Here is a 20,458-nt window from a genome sequence, read left to right as displayed (position 1 = left end):
AATTCGCCCGGGAGACTGGTTTATACTGGTAGACCTGAAAGATGCGTATTTTCAGATACAAATAGCGCCCCGCCACAGGCCATTCTTGAGATTCACCTTCGAGGGCTGGGCTTATCAGTACACGGTCCTTCCGTTTGGCCTGTCTTTAGCACCTCGTACATTCACGAAGTGCATGGACATGGCGCTCGCTCCCCTAAGACGACAGGGTATGCGAATACTGAACTATTTAGACGACTGGCTAATTCTAGCCCAGTCAAAGACGGAACTGATGACTCACAAAGTTCTGATTCTCAGTCATTTGCAGAATTTGGGTCTCAAAATCAATCTGACCAAGAGCTCGCTGTCACCCAGCCAGATAATTTCCTTTCTGGGAACAGAAATAGACTGTTGATGAAAGCGCGGCTTACAACACAGCACCGCTCTCCACCCAACGCCCAGCAGCATCATTCAAAATTGGCGACGTCACTCCTCTCAAAATGTTGCAGAGGATCCTGGGTCGCATGGCATCGGCTTCAGCAGTACTTCAGCTGGGTCTGCTACATATGCGACCCCTCCAGTACTGGCTAAAACCCCAAGTCCCATCTCACGCTTGGGCAGTGGGTCGTTTTCGCCTCAGGGTGACCCAGGGCTGTATCAAAGCCCTGGAACCTTGGAAGACAGCCAGCTGGTACCAGTCAGGCGTCGACATAGGGACGAGCTCGAAGCTAAAAGTAGTCTCGACAGATGCTTCCAACCTCGGTTGGGGCGCCCTGTTCGAGGGCAGGCCCACTTCCGGCCTCTGGTCAGGCCCGGAGAAATGCCTACACATAAACTGTCTAGAGATGAGAGCTGTCGAGTTAGCTCTGGAGGTTTTTCTCCCATACTTGCGAGGTCACCATGTCTTAGTCTGTACGGACAACATGGCGGTGGTGTCCTACATAAACCGCCAAGGCGGCATCAGATCTCGGAGCCTGTACACCAGGGCCAAACGCTCCTTGTGTGGGCTCAGCACAATCTGCGCTCGCTGAGAGCCGCGCACGTTCCAGGCATCCTAAACCTGGGTCCAGACATGCTATCCAGGGGTAACGTTCCCCCAGGGGAATGGTCCCTTCACCCCAAGGTGATCCAGTTGTTATGGAGCATCTTTGGCAGGGCAGAGGTCGACCTCTTCGCCTCAGAAGACAACGCTCATTGCCCAATTTACTTTACGAAGAACAACGTGCTGGCCCACGACTGGCCCAGGCGTCCACTTTATGCGTTCCCACCGATCTCGTTGTTACCACAGGTAATCAAACGGATCAGGGAGACCAAATGTGTGATGCTTCTAGTAGCCCAGCTCTAGAGAAACCAGATGTGGTTCCTGGGAACAGCTCCGTGGCCGACTCCAGTGAGGAGAGACCTGCTCTCCCAGGCCAAAAGGAAGCTTTGGCATCCCCATCCTGAGCTGTGGGCCTTGCATGTATGGGCCCTCAACGGGTACCCGTTAACCTCCCAGAAGGAGTTTTACACACTATCACAGAGACCAGAGCTCCTAAGACGGCTCTACGCTTTAAAGTGGTCAGTGTTCTCTAACTGGTGCTCAGCGAGGAACATACAGTGAGGAAAATAAGTATTTGAACACCCTGCTATTTTGCAAGTTCTCCCACTTGGAAATCATGGAGGGGTCTGAAATTGTCATCGTAGGTGCATGTCCACTGTGAGAGACATAATCTAAAAAAAAATCCAGAAATCACAATATATGATTTTTTAACTATTTATTTGTATGATACAGCTGCAAATAAGTATTTGAACACCTGTCTATCAGCTAGAATTCTGACCCTCAAAGACCTGTTAGTCTGCCTTTAAAATGTCCACCTCCATTCCATTTATTATCCTAAATTAGATGCACCTGTTTGAGGTCGTTAGCTGCATAAAGACACCTGTCCACCCCATACAATCAGTAAGAATCCAACTACTAACATGGCCAAGACCAAAGAGCTGTCCAAAGACACTAGAGACAAAATTGTACACCTCCACAAGGCTGGAAAGGGCTACAGGGAAATTGCCAAGCAGCTTGGTGAAAAAAGGTCCACTGTTGGAGCAATCATTAGAAAATGGAAGAAGCTAAACATGACTGTCAATCTCCCTCGGACTGGGGCTCCATGCAAGATCTCACCTCGTGGGGTCTCAATGATCCTAAGAAAGGTGAGAAATCAGCCCAGAACTACACGGGAGGAGCTGGTCAATGACCTGAAAAGAGCTGGGACCACCGTTTCCAAGGTTACTGTTGGTAATACACTAAGACATCATGGTTTGAAATCATGCATGGCACAGAAGGTTCCCCTGCTTAAACCAGCACATGTCAAGGCCCGTCTTAAGTTTGCCAATGACCATTTGGATGATCCAGAGGAGTCATGGGAGAAAGTCATGTGGTCAGATGAGACCAAAATAGAACTTTTTGGTCATAATTCCACTAAACGTGTTTGGAGGAAGAAGAATGATGAGTACCATCCCAAGAACACCATCCCTACTGTGAAGCATGGGGGTGGTAGCATCATGCTTTGGGGGTGTTTTTCTGCACATGGGACAGGGCGACTGCACTGTATTAAGGAGAGGATGACCGGGGCCATGTATTGCGAGATTTTGGGGAACAACCTCCTTCCCTCAGTTAGAGCACTGAAGATGGGTCGAGGCTGGGCCTTCCAACATGACAATGACCCGAAGCACACAGCCAGGATAACCAAGGAGTGGCTCTGTAAGAAGCATATCAAGGTTCTGGCGTGGCCTAGCCAGTCTCCAGACCTAAACCCAATAGAGAATCTTTGGAGGGAGCTCAAACTCCGTGTTTCTCAGTGACAGCCCAGAAACCTGACTGATCTAGAGAAGATTTGTGTGGAGGAGTGGGCCAAAATCCCTCCTGCAGTGTGTGCAAACCTGGTGAAAAACTACAGGAAACGTTTGACCTCTGTAATTGCAAACAAAGGCTACTGTACCAAATATTAACATTGATTTTCTCAGGTGTTCAAATACTTATTTGCAGCTGTATCATACAAATAAATAGTTAAAAAATCATACATTGTGATTTCTGGATTTTTTTTTTTAGATTATGTCTCTCACAGTGGACATGCACCTACGATGACAATTTCAGACCCCTCCATGATTTCTAAGTGGGAGAACTTGCAAAATAGCAGGGTGTTCAAATACTTATTTTCCTCACTGTACAACCACAATGCTGTGGAGTATCGGAGGTGCTCTCCTTCCTCCAAGAGCTTTTGGATGTGGGTAGATCCATGCTGAAAGTATATGTGTCAGCCATAGCGGCATTTGTAACGCCGGCGTCTGGCCAGTCAGGCCTCTCTTGCCCCCTGGGCGTCAGAGCTCATTCTACTACTAGAGGCATGGCCTCGTCTTGGGCTTGGTCCAGTGGGATTTCACTTCATGATATTTGTATGGCAGCAGGCATTTGTATGGCTTACAACCTAGAAGTCCCCGCCTTACAGGCTAGACTTTTATCAGTTTAACCATGTTGCTACAGTAACCTGCCCGAATTACATCTGGCATGTCTGTACTATTATGTATTAAGCATCATTCATTCACATTAGCTTACTTGTCTTACGAGCCCCGGGCATTTGCCCTGGGACGCTGACCGAGGAAGTTTTTTGAGCACGCACAGCGTTTTACAGTGTTCCTGTAGCGTAAGCTAAGGCTTACGCAACACCAGAGTACTCTTGAAAGGGAACGTCTCGGTTACTAACATAACCTCGGTTCCCTGAGATGAGGGAACGAGTGTTGCGTAACCTTGCCGTGCTTGTGCTCTGATACGTTATCACTTCAGTCGATGAAAACAAAGCACCGATGGTAGGGCGCAGTTTATATAGCCTCGGCCACGCCCGTTTTGGCGGACTGTGATGTGCAAAGAGCGCAAAGCGCCCTCATTGGTCAGTACATCACCGCTGCCTCTCCATAGGTTGCAGCAGTTGCCGCAGAGCAGCCAATAAGCGCGCTAAGCTGCCTTTTAATTTTGTCTAGGGTATTCATTATTTGCTTTAAGGCAAACTGAACAAAACAGGTTTGAACCAGAAACTATGTTTTTCACTTAGTCCAATGTAAAAATGCACTTTAAATAAACGACACAATATTTTCACTTTTTTCAGAGTGCCCTCCTCCTCCCAGTGCTATTCTATCCAGAGTTACATATTAACACACACATGCTGTGTGTTTTTTTTTTTTACATATCTCTTTTTAGAGTGTGGGCTTTCAGTTTTTGTGCAAAATGTAGACACATGTACTTTTTATTTATGTGCCAAAACATGTGCAATTAGAATGAGACATTCAAATCTGGTGTAAATTAATTTGTAAAAAAAAAAAGGTAAGCAAGCATGAAGGTCCACTAAACACAACCACTGTGGTTTAAGAATATCATCTGAAATCATACAAATGTATATGAATTAGCCACCAACTTGCCAAATTGTAAATTAGTTATGAATTGCATATTGAACTACACTAGTGAAGTGATACACTTTAACCATGTCTCAGTTTTTCGACGTCTTGTGTTGCTCTTCCACTGGTTTCTGGTTGTTAGTTTATCTGGTGGTTTAAAACTCTGTGTGGTTGAAGTTCTCAGCTCACAAATTCTGACTGGTTTCAGAGATAGGGCTTTTTTTTACATTGATTAAACGTCAAAAGTACATCAATTAATGTTATTTCCGCTACAAGTCTGTGTTTTATTATATTATTATATTAATATTATCTTTTCTCTATTGGGGGCCTAATGGTTAGAGAGTCAGACATGTAACCCAAAGGTGCAGGTTCGATTCTCAAGAATATTAAGTAATGTCACTACTCACTGCTCCTAATGTGTGTGTGCACTAACTTGGATGGGTTAAATGCAGAGGACAAATTCCAAGTGTAACGAGGTATGTTGTTACGGGAAGAAGGAGGCGGGAACCGGCGAACATTTAAAGACTTTTAATGACAAAAATAATACAAATACAAAATGAAAGTAAAAGCCAGCAGCCCCTCACGGACGACTGCTGGCAACACAAAACATCAAATAAAACACAGGCCTGTTCCTCTCTCGCTCTTCACTGTCGTCGCTCCTCCTTTATGCTTCCGCTCCTCCGTGAGAGATTCGAGACCGGTGCGTCTCGCAGGTGTCGCTCATCAGAGTAATCACGCCACCGGCCTCATGCCGCTCTCTCACGGCCCTCGGCCTCGTCCTGCTCGCCACATACCCCCATCGCCCCTCGCAGGCCGGGGGGTACCCAAATTATTGGTCCGGTTCCCATAACGCGCTGCCATCTGGCCCTACACCAGCTGGGCGATCTTCTCCGCGGTGCCTGGCGGTGGCGCTGGATAGCCCTCGGTGGACGGCTTGACACTCCTCCGCCGCCTGGTGGACGGCGACGGCTCCTCAGTGTTCGGGCAGTCGGCAAGAGTCCCCCGTTCCCTGCTCCTCCCCGTCATGGCGGATGGCAGCAGGCTCCGGCCCACGGCAAACGGCGGCGACTCCTCCGCTCCATCACGGACGGCAGCCGCCCCTCCAGCACCCAGACGGCCAGCAGCGAGCTCGACCGTCCCCCCCGGCAACTCCCTCCCGCACACCACCTCGAGCGTCCATGGCGACGGAAACTGCCCGCCACGATGGCACCGCGGATTCACCACAGCGGCGAGGGCTCTTTGACAGCGCGCTCCTCCTTCTTCCCGGGTTTCGGCACCAGTGTAACGAGGTATGTTGTTACGGGAAGAAGGAGGCGGGAACCGGCGAACATTTAAAGACTTTTAATGACAAAAATAATACAAATACAAAATGAAAGTAAAAGCCAGCAGCCCCTCACGGACGACTGCTGGCAACACAAAACATCAAATAAAACACAGGCCTGTTCCTCTCTCGCTCTTCACTGTCGTCGCTCCTCCTTTATGCTTCCGCTCCTCCGTGAGAGATTCGAGACCGGTGCGTCTCGCAGGTGTCGCTCATCAGAGTAATCACGCCACCGGCCTCGTGCCGCTCTCTCACGGCCCTCGGCCTCGTCCTGCTCGCCACATCAAGTATGATAATTAAACTTAAATAAAAACTGAATAAATGATGGAAAATTGCGGGAAAATAGCCTACTTAATTTATACACTACATTTACAGAGGTACTATATAATTTCACTTACAGCTTTTAAACATTTAAGTAAAGATGATTTAAGTAAATATTATCTGTTTCTTACCTAAAGTTAAACCACAGTCAGAGCTCAGAAGTGAGAGCTGAGATCGAACCGGCAGATAAACCAGAAACCAGCAGATACACCAGAAACCAGCAGTAGAAAAGAGAAGAAAGAGCAAAAACACAGTCAGAACGAGAGAAGAAACCAAGCAAGACTGTAGACGATCTTATGCCATGAGCACAGCGCTGCAGAAATCTCCTGAATATATCTAGGTAAGACACGGCTGTTGTTGTTTTTTTCACTTCAAGTCATTAAAGATGAACCGACGTCATACAGACTATTTATTTCACTCATTTATTTAATAACATATTTTCAGCAAAGAGATCAAACTGGAATATGGAAATGTATCTATATATCTGGTTGCCGCTCCCGCTACAGATAAGGGTCAGATGGTCCATCTTCATCATCATCGGTGTGTGTGCAGGTCTACCAGCTCTTGTTTGGTCTGCCAGAGATCTAATTCATCACAGAAAGAATGGACACCGTATTTCAGCCTTCATCATCCTCCTCCTCCTCACTGACTGTGTTGAGATTATCTTCAGTCCCGTCATAGTGTTAACCCTTGCCTTATATTGCTGGAATTGGGTTTCTCTATCTTTATGGTCCTCATCAAGACTCTGTGGTCTCCTCCCGCAAACCAGATCGTCATATTTGGGTTGTGTTCATATTCACTCTGCTCGTGCTTTATCTGCCAAATGTTTTACTCAGTGGGTTCTTCGTCTTTACTCCAAATTTTCCTCAGTCTCTTCATGTTTGGTTTATTCCTCATTTCTTGTTGAGTGTGAGATTGATTTCAGACCCTCTGCTGTGTGTGCTGGTCTGCAGGCAGAATCTCAGTGTTCAACATTTCAACCCGACAGGACCAGTTTAGCCTGAGCTTTTTACTTTTCAATGTCTGGGGATGAAATTTGTAATTGCCATTCAGCATACAGTTACATACAGTAAGAAATTAATATATATATATTGCTTGCTATTGCACTCATTCATCCAGATTCCTAAAACATTTCGAGTCTTGCATAGGCCGGGTAAATGGATCTCATAATCACAAACTCATCAGTCTTGGTCATTAGACAGAGGCGATTGACTTATATCTAGAAGGCCGTACTCTACTTGCTCATTCTAGAGTATATTATTTAGTCCCCATTGATCTGAACAGACTATAAGGGTGTATTCACACCTGCCTTGTTTGGTTCGATTGAATCGAACTCTAGTTCGTTTCCCCCCTTGGTGCGGACCTTTTGGACAGGTGTGAATACAGCAATCGAACTCGGGTGCGGACCAAACAATCGAACCGAGACCCAGCTGAAGAGGTGGTCTCGGTACGGTTCCAAATGAACTCTGGTACGGTTCGTTTAAGGTGTGAACATGAACCGACCCAACTGCAGAAAACTGCGTCTTTTTATTTGACTGCTCTTATGAGGATACTTAACAAAACGGACATTTTGGCATAATGGTGTCTTATTATACAGACATCCCAAGTCTCCGGAAGTTCCGGGAGTTTCCCGCATGTCGATAGCGGCTCCCTGATGCCCGCAAATCAGTTAAAATCTCCGGGAATCTAGAGCGAGCGAGCAAGAGCGGCACGGCAGAGAGAGGGAGGGAGAGACCTTGCGTGTGTGTGTCAGCTAGTGTGCCTCACGAAGCGCATGTAAGGATCCAAGCAATCAATTGTCAGTGCGGGCGGGCTTTTATCTATACTACCATAGTTTCTTCATATTGCGTTTGTAGAGAATAACACCAAATCAGTAAAATAACAAATATTATGTTTAAAAAGAGTGTTATGGGCATTTATTAAATTAATTATTTTCGCTTGGCATACCAGCGTGATGACGTCATCGCACACTTCAGTGGGTGGCGCGCGCGCCCGTGATGCGCTTCATTCTGAGTGAATACACCATCACTGCAGCGCTCTCTCTTATTTCATTTTTCTTTAAAGGGATCATATAATGCCATTTTTGTACAAGCTATTATGATTCTTTAGGGTCTAAAGGAAAAGTTTGTAATATACTTTAATTAAAAATTCTCATTAGTATTGTAAGAAAACACTCATTTTACCTGGTCAAAAACAGCTCTGTTTTCAGCACACCGTTTCAGTGCATGTGTCTTTAAATTATGAGCTTTGCTCACCCCGCCCCTCTGTTCTGTGCGCACAAAACCATAACGCGTTGTTCATTATAAACGTGCAGGATTATGAATTATATTGAGAACGTCGTACATAGAAAACATGCCGTATTAATGTACCCTGAGTGTAAACAGCCGCATTCATCGTGAAGCGTGCAAGCGATTTGCAAAGATTAATATAAAGATTAATATAAAGGTTAATAAAACTTAACACACACTTTTTCTTGAGGTGCAGCAGGAACACGAATAGTTGGTACCGATCCTTTTTTCAGGAGCAGCTTCTTAGCAAAACCAGCTTTATACTGACCCTCGTTTATAAAGCAGTCTGGTGTGTGAAATGATTCGCGTAAACATGAAAGCATTGACGTTGATCGTGGGGAATATTCACTTCGAAAACAACTCAGCCACTGCGTCTTCAGCGGTTCGGATTTAGGAACATCAAAATGATGCTGTGTTCTTTATTACACCCAAGAACAGAACACCACAATCGCTTAGACGCCATTCTGCTCATAGACAGTGCTCCAGCGTATCAACAATGACCGACATTGATTGACAGCTCGCTATGATTGACTATGATTGACAGCTTGCTCACGAGCGAGGGCGGGTCTGTGTTGAAACACTGCTGTCAATCAACAATTGTGGGAGGGGCGTCGATTTTGTGACGTCACAAAATCGAATGGCTTGATTTGAGATGGGGGAAAAAACAAAGATTAAAAAAAAAACACTGGATGGATTTGTATCATTTTATGATGGTTGTGTACAGGCACTGCCAACACACACTTCAATCAACTTGTAAAAGTGCATGTACCATTATATGTCCCCTTTAAAGTAGTTGTTTTTACTATATTAATAGTGTGTCATGAGTTTAGTATACCTGAGCACATGGTTAGCATGAGTGTTACGCGATTAGCGCGATAGCCCGCTATTCATTATAAAAGGTCATTATGTCGATGTTATTTGAGTGTATGAGAGGACATGATGTTGTTTCAGTCTTATTTTGTTTGTAAAAAGCATAAGATTAGAGTGTTACTACCAGCTGTAAATGCCACACGTCATGTTGGGGCTAGAGCACGAGTACAGAGAGAGTGTTAAATAGCTTGTTGATCATATTTTTCTTATTCCTTCTAGTGTGATGGAATGTTTAAAGTCACTTATGTCTACAACGAGTCATTACTGTGAAAAAAAAGTGATATACATGTTGAGAATGTAATGTTTTAAGCTTTTGTTATATGCATATTCTCTTATGATTGATCTGAGTAAATACACCAACAAAGAAGCCATCACTGCAGCGCTCTCTCTTATTTCATTTTACTTTAATCCTTGTACTCCTTTTCAGGAGTAGGCTACTACAACAGAACGCCCATCACACACCAGCTTACTGGCAGAGAGGAGACAGTCATGAAGCCAATCATTATATTACTAAATATACTGTGTATGTAGATTGTATAATCATGCCATTATTAAATAATGGCATGATTATACAATGTACAAATCAGTCACGCAAAAAACATGATTCACACATGCGTAGACAATTTCACATGCATGAATCCTAATTCACGTACACACACACACACACACACACACAAAATCACGTGCGTGAAAAAAATATATTCACATGTGCAAAATAAAATATATATTCATAAAATACATACAATTTGATAAAACTGTGCACAAAAACCTATGAATGTTTAAAATGTACAAGTTTATCCTTGAATGTGAATGTGCAAATCGACATTCACGTGTGAATCGCCTTGGATTTGTGTGTGTGTGTGTGTGTGTGTTTGAGACTTTCCTGGCAGCGCTTTCCTCCTACGGGTGCGTTTCCCGAAAGCATCGTTAGTCAACTATGGTCGCAAGTTCCGTCGTTATCAGCATAGTTCAACGATTTGGTGTTTCCCGAAACCATCGTTCCAACGAACGTTCGCAAACAGCATCGCAACGTGTGGTTGGAACGACAGAAGCATAGTTTCTAGATTGCATGAGATGTAGACTGAATAAATCCTTATATTTAGCAAAATAAGCAAGCTGACATTCAGTACAACCCGTGTTATTTATTTAGAATACATACAAATGTAATTATCGGCTGCGTCCGAAACCGCATACTTCCCTACTATTTAGTATGGGAAAAATAGTAGGCGAGCGAAAAAGTATGTACGAATCCAAAAGAGTAGGCGAGATTACCTGGGTGACGTACTAATTATCGCGAGATTCGGACTTAAGTGCGTCCGAATATGCCTACTTTCCTACTATATAGTAGGCGAAAACAGTACGTGAAGGAAGCAGTACGTTCGAAACATCAGTATTCATAAAAGAGTAGGCGAGAAGTTCCCGGATGGTTTACTGCTTCCGGACAGATTTTCGAGTGCTCGACCGATGGATACTCTTCTATCCCAGGAGGCCACGCGAGAGGATACGTCATTTTAAAACATCGTAGAGATCAGCGACGCGGGTGCTTTCAAATGTGAGTAAACACAGTTCCTTTTGTTAAAATTGCATGTGTTGAACTACTGTAGAGTAAACTGTTGAATTGTTGAAGGTGTAAAGACGTTACATAGTATAGTATAGTTGTGATTTTGCTGTAAAAACACGTTTTATTATGCCGTGTCCTTACGTCCTTTATTATGTAAGGACCACGTAAGTTACGTCTCTAAAGTGGATTTACATAAACCTTATACATCCTTATACATCCTAAAGACGCTTATTTTAAATGTACATTTACATCTGACAGGAAAATCTTCAGTAAGTATTGCAGAAGAGCACATCACAACACGAAATACCGTAGACATCTGAGTGATGAATGTGTGCTATTATGTAGAACAAATCTATAAAGTAACTAAACATAAGTTATCTATTTTATTTGTCCATTAGTACTGTTGATAAATTGAGGAACATTAATGTTGGATAAAAAGTTAAAACAAGCTCATAAATCAGAGGTAATGTGAATCTTGTCTGGATGTTACAGGGACAGATGAACAGATGTGTGTTTATCCGGTGGAGAGTGGCTCATGAAGCTGAATGCTGCCATCAAAGGCTTTGAGTGAGTATATTACAGAAATGAATAACTACAACTATTTAAATCTTAAGTTGTAGTTATTTTAATTATTGTAATTTCAAACAGAGCTATTACAGCACTTTTCTGATTCTTGATTTCTGTGCATTTGCTGCACAGCTTTTGTGGTGGAGCAGGACCTGCAAGGAAAGATGATGGCGGTGTTTGTGAAAAAAAAAAGCGGTTTTGTCTTCTAAATAATACTGAAATCAAATTGTGCGGTTAAAATGACTGCTTTTGTGTTATGTTTGTGCATTTTGTAGGATCTGAAATGTCAGCAGGCTGGTGTGAGCACTGAGGATGAGGAGCCCAGAGCTGAATCTGGAGATGGTGCCATGGATGAGACCCTCCATCACTCCACCTGCCCTTACGAGTCCCTCCATCACTCCACCTGCCCTTATGAGACCCTCCATCACTCCACCTGCCCTTACGAGACCCTCCATCACTCCACCTGCCCTTACGAGACCCTCCATCACTCCACCTGCCCTTACGAGACCCTCCATCACTCCACCTGCCCTTACGAGACCCTCCATCACTCCACCTGCCCTTACGAGACCCTCCATCACTCCACCTGCCCTTACGAGTCCCTCCATCACTCCACCTGCCCTTACGAGACCCTCCATCACTCCACCTGCCCTTACGAGACCCTCCATCACTCCACCTGCCCTTACGAGACCCTCCATCACTCCACCTGCCCTTATGAGTCCCTCCATCACTCCACCTGCCCTTACGAGACCCTCCATCACTCCACCTGCCCTTACGAGTCCCTCCATCACTCCACCTGCCCTTACTGCCTCAGATTGTGAAGCACAACACATCACGCAACAACCTCAGCGCCTTCAGCCTACATACATGATTGTAGTTGAATAAAGCTTTGTTTCATGTGTTGACTAATTCTTGCATTTGTTTATTGTGTGATGGTGACTTTCATTCATTCTTTTACTAATTTATTAATATTTCTCATTGTTGTCAGTAAATACAATATAATTTAATTAATGCTTTAATTGTTTGAATGCAAATGTAGATATGTTCACTATATACACATGTAGAGTGTATTCAATCCTGCATAGCTATGTCATATGACATACATCACATTTTGTTTGTTTTATTGAATTGAATATTTTCAGTAAAAAGTAATATAATTAAGTATTGGTCAGCATTTATCGTTGTTATTATTGTATGTTTTGGGGTGGGATAGCAATGCAATTCATTCTGGGGTAATATTAATTTTAAATATTAATGATACTTAAATTTTTTGAGTATAAAATCAACAGTTTTCTCCAAAGGCAAATATTCGCACAGCTGCCCTTTGTGCAGACATTACAAACGCTGAGGAAACCCGTTCTAGGTAGGGCTGTTGAGTTACTGATGTTATGAGGTATATATAAATATATATATATATCATGGGTTTGCATACATAATATGAGATTTTTTACACAGGAAAAAATAACCTAGTACAAGGGTGAATATCTTAATATATATTTTCTTAAATAATTCATTATAATACATTTAAAAAATGCATTTTTTTTATTTTTATTTTTAGGCCTAGGCCTGAGGGATGAAACGAGAGTTAAACAAGAAAAAGAGGAAAACATAAAGCAGTGAGCCACTTTTGCTTGTGGATAAAAATGTTTGGATATAAAATAAATAAATTAACAACATATTCAAGAGATGAAAATTTTGGGATTTCGTAATAAAAATAAATAATATCGTTAAGGATAAAACGGTGGGTCACATTAGTAGGGTTAAATATACGAACTTTAATCAACCCTAAATGTATTCACAAAATAAATGGGCAGCAGTTTCTTCAAAAAGACCACAAAATGAGCAAGTTTAATCAGTATCAAGATATTTACAGATAGATGAATTAAACGTGTTGTTCAAATCTTTTAAGTTGTTGCGCGTGATAATGCGTCGTCACATGATAACGTCAACATGGCAGATGTCCGGTTCGCATTCATACTCAACGAGATCTGGCTATAAAGTACCTACTCTTTTAGCGCTCGTTAAGTAAGTACTCATTGAAATTAAGTACTCATTGAGTATGCGGTTTCGGACGCAGCCTACGTCTTTTAGTTTGTCAAGAGATTTAAAGCACCGTTTTTGAAGACTGCGCATGTGCGAACGTGCTCTAAGAACGAGCCAAATAATAAAGCAAAATAACTGAGAAAAATTTGAAATGGTCTTCAGATGCCATGTCTGTAACTTATATGACAAAATCTAGCGTTAATTCGATCTCAAACAGATTAATTAAAATAAGTTATAGTAGGGCGGTTAAGCGCAAAAATCGATCACTTTGCGATAAAAGCATCAAATTTGGTAGGAAGGCTCACAAAGGGGGTCTGATCAGATTTAGGACCGTAGGCACTTGAAATTTGACCCCTGGGGGTCATGGCAAATATGGATTTTGTAATGGGAAAATGGATTAAAAGCTGCCAGAAACATCAAATGCAATAACATATTTCACCATAAATACATGTAAAAATGAAAATAAAATTTGCTCCTGTAATACTAAATATTACTATACATGGGTTAATGAATTATCTGTAAAGTCCTATGTGATCAAAATTAGACATCACAGTGACAAGTGATTAAGAGCTGATCTTTGTCTGGTCTCTACCAAAGCATTTCACCAATGGTGATACAAAAAGGTCAACTGTTTTTAAACAGCTGACATGGAAAGAGACATGCAAGCTAATCCACCACAGCAAGTTGCCAGCTCATTAGGATTAGGGTTTTTTTTTGTTGTTGTTGTTTTTGTTTTATCCAAACATGAAAAACACATAAATAACAATATAAAACAATAGGCTATAAAAAGAATAAATAAGATAAATAAAATAATAATAAAAAAGTTAAAACAATTTTTATAAAACAATTTGTACACGTATTTATGATAATATTAACATACTTTTTCTTTTATCTTTTCTTTTAAAACGATTTTAATCAGGGAAGTCCAACCAAATAATGAAGAGGGGATCTTAAAATATTACTCTGTCCATCAGGAATTAACCCTGTAATAGAACTTGTATAAAAATCTCATTTGTATTCCATGAATAGAGAGATAATAAAACCACAGTTGCTTGTTATCACCTTCACCTTCATATGAACATCAGGAACACAGGAGAGATGAAGAGTAATCTGGAGACGTAACATGTGACTTACAGGGATAGTTCACCCGAAAATGAGAATTACCCATGATTTACTCACCCTGAAGCCATCTGTATATGACATTCTTCTTTCAGACGAACACAATCAGAGTTATATTAAAAAATATTTTTCTTACACAAATGCATGGTTTCGTTTCAGAAGGCCTTTATTAACCCCTCGATGCCTGTGGAGCACTTTAATCATAGATGCACTTTAATCATTTAATAGATGCACTTTAATCATTTAATAGATGCACTTTAATCATTTAATAGATACACTTTTATGATGGATAGATGCACTTTAATCATTTAATAGATGCACTTTAATCATTTAATAGATGCACTTTTATGATGGATAGATACACTTTTATGATGGACAGATGCACTTTTATGATGGACAGATGCACTTTTATGACGGATAGATGTACTTTTATGATGGACAGATACACTTTTATGATGGATAGATGCACGTTTATGATGGACAGATGCACTTTTATGATGGACAGATGCACTTTTATGATGGACAGATGCACTTTTATGATGGATTGATGCACTTTTATGATGGACAGATGCACTTTTATGACGGATAGATGCACTTTTATGATGGACAGATGCACTTTTATGATGGACAGATGCACTTTTATGATGGACAGATGCACTTTTATGACGGATAGATGCACTTTTATGATGGACAGATGCACTTTTATGATGGACAGATGCACTTTTATGATGGATAGATGCACTTTTATGATGGACAGATACACTTTTATGATGGATAGATGCACGTTTATGATGGACAGATGCACTTTTATGATGGACAGATGCACTTTTATGATGGACAGATGCACTTTTATGATGGATTGATGCACTTTTATGATGGATAGATGCACTTTTATGATGGATAGATGCACTTTAATCATTTAATAGATGCACTTTTATGATGGATAGATACACTTTTATGATGGATAGATGCACTTTTATGATGGATAGATACACTTTTATGATGGATGGATGCACTTTTATGATGGACAGATGCACTTTTATGATGGATGGATGCACTTTTATGATGGACAGATGCACTTTTATGATGGATAGATGCACTTTAATCATTTAATAGATGCACTTTTATGATGGATAGATGCACTTTTATGATGGATTGATGCACTTTTATGATGGATAGATGCACTTTTATGATGGATAGATGCACTTTAATCATTTAATAGATGCACTTTTATGATGGATAGATACACTTTTATGATGGATAGATGCACTTTTATGATGGATTGATACACTTTTATGATGGATAGATGCACTTTTATGATGGATTGATACACTTTTATGACGGACGGATGCACTTTTATGATGGACGGATGCACTTTTATGATGGACAGATGCACTTTTATGATGGATTGATGCACTTTTATGATGAATTGATGCACTTTTATCATGAATTGGTGCACTTTTATGATGGATAGATGTATTTTTATGGACTTCAAAACAGAAATGGCCATTGACTCCCATTATAAAGCTTGGAAGAGCCAGGACATTTTTTTTAATATAACTCTGATTGTATTCGTCTGAAAGAAGAATGTCATATACACCTAGGATGGTTTGAGGGTGAGTAAATCATGGGCTAATTTTCATTTTTGGGTGAACTATCCCTTTAAAGTATGTGAAAATATTGGCCAGGAAGGACAGCTACTGGATAGCTACATCCATATATAAATATAGATTTACTGGAGTCAGTGGCAGAGAAGACGAAGCCAACAGCTGGATGAAGCCCAGCGGGCACCTTGACGTCAATTTGACATCAACAAATAGTCAAGATTTTGACCACCATGTATGACATGCATGAATATGCATATTTTCATTATATTTTGTAATTATTTCCTTGTAGTTGTAAAGAGGCCCAACAAAGGTATCAATCTGACATGTTTTTTTCTGGTCCTTACATCTCAGGTCAATATCATTGACATTAAATCAATGTTGATTTGATGTCAGGAAATAAGACGTCAGATTGATGTGAAATTTATGTCAAAACAATGGTGATCAGCGCGAGATGCATGTTTATATATATATATATATATATATATATATATATATATATATATATATATATATATATATATATATAAACGTCTGTATTAAAGTAAATTGATAAACACGTATTTTGAATGGAATTAATGTTTTATCTGGTGGTTTAAAACTCTGTGTGGTTGAAGTTCTCAGCTCACAAATTCTGACTGTGGTTTCAGAGATTACGTTGATTAAACATCAAAAGTACATCAATTAATGTTATTTCCGCTACAAGTCTGTGTTTTATTATATTATTATATTAATATTATCTTTTCTCTATTGGGGGCCTAATGGTTAGAGAGTCAGACATGTAACCCAAAGGTGCAGGTTCGATTCTCAAGAATATTAAGTAATGTCACTACTCACTGCTCCTAATGTGTGTGTGCACTAACTTGGATGGGTTAAATGCAGAGGACAAATTCCAAGTATGATAATTAAACTTAAATAAAAACGTAATAAATTATGGAAAATTGCGGGAAAATAGCCTACTTAATTTATACACTACATTTACAGAGGTGCTATATAATTTCACGTACAGCTTTTAAACATTTAAGTAAAGATGATTTAAGTAAATATTATCTGTTTCTTACTGAAACCACAGTCAGAGCTCAGAAGTGAGAGCTGAGATCAAACCAGCAGATAAACCAGAAACCAGCAGATAAACCAGAAACCAGCAGATAAACCAGAAACCAGCAGTAGAAAAGAGAAGAAAGAGCAAAAACACAGTCAGAACGAGAGAAGAAATCAAGCAAGACTGCAAACGTTCTCATGCCATGAGCACAGCGCTGCAGAAATCTCCTGAATATATCTAGGTAAGACATGGTTGTTGTTGTTGTTTTCACTTCAAGTCATTAAAGATGAACCGACGTCATACAGACTATAGAATAAATGAATATTTTCAGTCTAATGATTCTGAGTTGTATGTTTAGCTGGAATAAGATGCTTTGTGACTTCTGAAAGTTACTCAGCATGTTTTAAGCAGATACAAATTCTTCACTCATTTATTTAATAACATATTTTCAGCAAAGAGATCAAACTGGAATATGGAAATGTATCTATATATCTGGTGGCCGCTCCCGCTACAGATAAGGGTCAGATGGTCCATCTTCATCATCATCTGTGTGTGTGCAGGTCTACCAGCTCTTGTTTGGTCTGCCAGAGATCTAATTCATCACAGAAAGAATGGACACCGTATTTCAGCCTTCATCATCCTCCTCCTCCTCACTGACTTTATTGAGCTTATCTTCAGTCCTGTCATAGTGTTAAACCTTGTCTTATATGAGTTCTGGAATTGGGTTTCTGTATCTTTATGGTCCTCATCAAGACTCTGTGGTCTCCTCCTGAACCTGTTGGTGGCACTAGAGGGAATTCTCTCAGTGAAATATCCACTGTACACTGCTTCGGTTTTCTCCTCACCCTTTTTCATCACTTTCTACATACTGGTGTTTCTCTGTATCATTACCGGTGACATTTTTTTGCCAGATTCTCTTATTTTTTATCTTTCAGTGTTCATTATATCAGTGATCATATGGATGATATCTTGTTTAGCTCTGTGTTGTGCTGATCGTCACTCTCACACATCCAGAAAACCAGATCGTCATATTTGGGTTGTGTTCATATTCGCTCTGCTGGTGCTTTATCTGCCCAATGTTTTACTCAGTGGGTTCTTAGTCTTTACTCCATATTTTCCTCAGTCTCTTCATGTTTGGCTTATTCCTCATTTCTTGTTGAGTGTGAGATTGATTTCAGACCCTCTGCTGTGTGTGCTGGTCTGCAGGCAGAATCTCAGTGTTCAACATCTCAACCCGACAGGACCAGTTTAGTCTGAGCTTTTTACTTTTCAATGTCTGGGGATGAAATTTGTAATTGCCATTCAGCATACAGTAACACAGTAAGAAATTAATATATATATATATATATATATATATATATATATATATATCATTTAATAGGCTTTAAATTGACATATTTTTAGGTTTATCTTTCCTTAACAATCACCGAACATTCAAAATATTATATAAACTTTTAATTTAATGAACTTGCCTTTTTATTTAAAGTGTTTCTAAAGTCTCTGCCCTGTTTAAATTAAAGGTGTTTGTTAATTTTATTGCATTTTCAAGATAAATGGCCTAAGTAATCAATTACTAATTAAAGAATTAGATTCTAGACATTTTATTCATTTAAAATAAAAAAATCATTAAATTGTATTATTTTTTACTTGCTATTGCACTCCTTCATCCAGATTCCTAAAACATTTCGAGTCTCGCATAGGCCGGGTAAACAGCATAGCATAGGCTGGCACATGTGGAATGCGGATCCGGCCCACATCTGGCACATGTGGAATGCGGATCTGGCCAGTAGCGGTTTTTGGCACGGGCGAACGGGCAATCGCCCGGGGCGGCATTTTTGGGGGGGCAGCGCCGCCGGCGCGAGCAGGAAAAAAAATAAAAAATAAATCGGCGCCGCGAAGCGGTTTTCCATTATCTATCATTTCACTGTGTGGGGAATTGGCAAATTTGCGCCCCCTGCAGCTGCAGGCGCCCCTGCTTGCTGAGAAGATGCCGTGAACAGAAGCTGTTTGTTTGAGAAGGGGAAAGGGGAGGGGGCGCGGAGGCGCGGGCGACAGCTCACCTCTGGGTCTCTCCCAAATGGAACGGACAAGGGGGGTGGACGGGGGACGGGGGACGGGGGACGGGGGATCCATATAGTTATCTAAGTCAGTGACACCTCGACTTTCTTTCAAATAACGCACATTTCATTCAGAATATTATAAATACAGGCCTCTATATTTCCGACACATTTTTGTTTTTCTGAATTGTCTGAATGGCTAATAAAAATAGGTAATACAAAACGATTACTTGGTCACCACCCCCAAGGTGAATTGGTTTAGTCTTGACTTCTGGTCGTGACCATAGACTGTAAAAAAATATGGACGTAGTGTCCGTGACGTCACCCGTAGGTTTCTGAAGAGCATTTTTGAAGCCTAAAGTAGGCGGAGCCGGCCGTCGCCATCTTGGCCTTGCGTCACTCCCGGATAACAGAAAATAGGCAAACAGGCGGGGCGTGAGTGGAGCTGAGGAGCCTGGCCATAGATATGAGCCTGGCTATCTGAAATCACCTAGCTCGACATGATCGAGTTAGCTGATGATGTAAAGCCAATTAAAAGTTCCCATTTTTGCCCTTCGAAATATTATAATAGTTAAAAGACATGGCTACAAGTGAGACTGTGTATTACTTCGAGAGTGTGTGTGTGACAGTGATTTATGTGCATACATGTCAGTCACTCTTTCTTATGGTCCGTCAGCGCGGCATCGCTCAAGTTCGTAGAGAGCTTATTCAGTCCATTTTAAATTCTGATTTTGGCCGCCTCTCAAATGGGTTAAACCGTTAAACCATAGATATATTGCCTTTGAAGTGCAAGTAAATGCGCTAGAAAATCCGCGCTCATTCATGTGCATTTATAGCATGGACGGAGAAAGCGCCGACGCCTGCATGATTTCATCTGACGGTACATAAGCATATAATCCATCTGTTCCGTGAGAGCAGAACGAACGAGCCTTTATTGACGTTTTAAATTTGAAAACCCCAAAAAGCAACGAAATTGTCAGACATCCATTAGTGCATGTTCACAGGAAAAAAAATAACTGAAATACAGCGCTGGTTGTTCTCTCGAACGATAACGACGGAATCCAAAGACGTGGGCTTTGTACCCAAGTATTAAATTGTATGAAATAATCCAGAAAAAAAGCACAAACACTGCAGAGAAGGCAAGTTCAGCAGCTAACATTTGCTGAGGTGAAGTGACGGCTAGTAACAACAGACAAGCGGCTAGCATTGACATCAGCGGCAATCCATCTGTCACTCAAGTGGCCACACCCTTAAATTTAAATATTAATCA

General features: G+C 41.1%; 1 long non-coding RNA gene across 1 annotated transcript; it reads left to right on the top strand.

Moving 5' to 3' along the window:
* The first annotated feature begins 10,478 nt into the window (after positions 1–10,478).
* LOC311095083 lies at positions 10,479–11,891 on the top strand. The gene is made up of 3 exons (XR_014608767.1): positions 10,479–10,750; positions 11,252–11,326; positions 11,602–11,891. It is a non-coding gene; the product is annotated as an uncharacterized lncRNA (long non-coding RNA).
* The last annotated feature ends 8,567 nt before the right edge of the window (positions 11,892–20,458 follow it).

The sequence above is a fragment of the Abramis brama genome (genome assembly GCF_963993115.1).
Source record: "Abramis brama genome assembly, chromosome: 13".
Lineage (NCBI taxonomy): Eukaryota > Metazoa > Chordata > Actinopteri > Cypriniformes > Leuciscidae > Abramis > Abramis brama.
The sequence above is the reverse complement of the archived record's forward strand: the minus strand, read 5'-3'. Positions and strand labels throughout refer to the sequence as shown.